Here is a 2,262-nt window from a genome sequence, read left to right on the forward strand (position 1 = left end):
GGAATAATTAATTATTTTTCTGCCTTCTTTGGAACATATCAAAATCCTGAACAAAAATTACGTCATAACAAAATCCCTTTAGGACGCCAAAGTGGCACTCATTAAAGCTAACATATCTGAGTATACCTTCATAATATAAAAAAAGAGGAAAAAAGTTTATACCAAATATTACGGTTCAGGTCTGAAACTGCCTGACTAATATATGCACATGAGAACTGCTGCGGAGATGCATTTAGCACTAGCACTCCGTCTTCAGGCCGCAAGTGGCCCATCGGGACCATCCGAGAGGCGTGTCATCCCCTGTTGAGGACACAGATAGGAGGGGCGTGTGGTCGGCACACCACTCTCCTGGTCGTTATGATGATTTTCTTTGACCATAGCCGCTACTAATCGGTCGAGTAGCTCCTCAACTGGCATCACGAGGCTGAGTGCACCCCGAAAAACGGCAACAGCGCATGGCGGCCCAAGTGGTCACCCATCCAAGTGCCGGCCACGCCCGGCAGCGCTTAACTTCCGTGATCTGACGAAAACTGGTGTATCCACTGCGGCAAGGCCGTTGCCGGAGATGCATTTTATGGTTATTAAAATTTTTGTGGGTTTCTGTAGAAAACAGTGTCGCAGAACAAATTAAAGCATAACCATCCACATTAATATGTCTGCCTCCACAGCTGAGTGGTCTGCCATACGGAGAACCGGATTCGTTGTACAGAAACCATACATCAGTTATAAGGATCGAAGAGTATGGAAGAGAAACAGATGTTGGGAAGGGAGTCAGAGAGTTGCAGCCTATCCTCGATGTTATTCAATCTATGTGTTGAGCAAGTAGTAAATAAAAACCATATAAAAGTTTTGAGTTAGAATTAAAGTCCAGGGAGCAGAAATAAAAAGTTTGATGTTTTCCGATGACGTCGTAACTCTATCAAAGACAGCAAAGAATTGGAAGAGCAATTGAACGGAATGGACAATGTCTTGAAAGAAGGATATAAGATGAACATCAAGAAAAGCAAAACGAAGATAATGGAATGTAGTCGCATTAAATCAGATGATGCTGAGGGAATTAGATTATGAAACGATCTATGGGGCAGCATAATAACTGATGACGGCCGTAATAACGAGGGTATAAAATGTAGACTAGCGTTAGAAGAAAAGCATTTCTAAAGAAGAGAAATTTTTTAGCATTGGGTATTCGAAGTCTGTGCGGAGTATAGTCATGTATGGAAGTGAAAAATGGACAACAAACAGTGTAGACAAGAAGAGAAAAGAAGTTTTTGAAATGTGGTGCTACAGTAGAGGGCCTAAGACTAGATAGGCAGATCACGTAACTAATGAGGTGGTAGTGAACAGAATTGGGGATAAAATAAATTTGTGGTGTAAACTGACGAAAATAATAAATCGGTTGATAGGACACATTCTGAGACATCAAGGGATCTCCAGTTTAGTACTACACTCCTGGAAATGGAAAAAAGAACACATTGACACCGGTGTGTCAGACCCACCATACTTGCTCCGGACACTGCGAGAGGGCTGTACAAGCAATGAACACACGCACGGCACAGCGGACACACCAGGAACCGCGGTGCTGCCAAGGATTTTTGCTTGGTGGAATGACTGACTTTGGGTGCACCAAACCTCGTAATAACACTGAAGACCTACTTAACCGAAGAGTAGTGATTCCACGGACTGGAAAGTCCGCAAAACGGCCAGGAAAGCGGTTTGTTGACTACATGCTCCTCCATGCCGGATCCACTTGCCGCTGCAAGGCAGGGGATGACACGGCGGCCGGCAGACATCAAAAATGGTTCAAATGGCACTGAGTACTATGCGACTTAACTTCTGAGGTCATCAGTCGTCTAGAACTTAGAACTAATTAAACCTAACTAACCTAAGGACATCACACACATCCATGCTCGAGGCAGGATTCGAACCTGCGACCGTGGCGGTCGCTCTGCTCCAGACTGTAGCGCCTAGAACCACACGGCCTCTCCGGCCGGCCGGCTCAAAAATGGCTCTGAGCACTATGGGACTCAACTGCTGAGGTCATTAGTCCCCTAGAACTTAGAACTAGTTAAACCTAACTAACCTAAGGACATCACAAACATCCATGCCCGAGGCAGGATTCGAACCTGCGACCGTAGCGGTCTTGCGGTTCCAGACTGCAGCGCCTTTAACCGCACGGCCACTTCGGCCGACCCGGCCGGCCGGCAGACATCCATTGGGTCTTCATGGTCTGGCGAGGAGCTCGTTGTATCCATATTAATAACA

General features: G+C 45.8%; 1 pseudogene; it reads right to left on the bottom strand.

Annotated features, from left to right (window-relative positions):
- Window positions 1–443: 443 nt before the first annotated feature.
- Window positions 444–561, bottom strand: LOC126177644 (5S ribosomal RNA; annotated as a pseudogene).
- Window positions 562–2,262: the final 1,701 nt, after the last annotated feature.

This window comes from Schistocerca cancellata, chromosome 3, assembly GCF_023864275.1.
Source record: "Schistocerca cancellata isolate TAMUIC-IGC-003103 chromosome 3, iqSchCanc2.1, whole genome shotgun sequence".
NCBI lineage: Eukaryota > Metazoa > Arthropoda > Insecta > Orthoptera > Acrididae > Schistocerca > Schistocerca cancellata.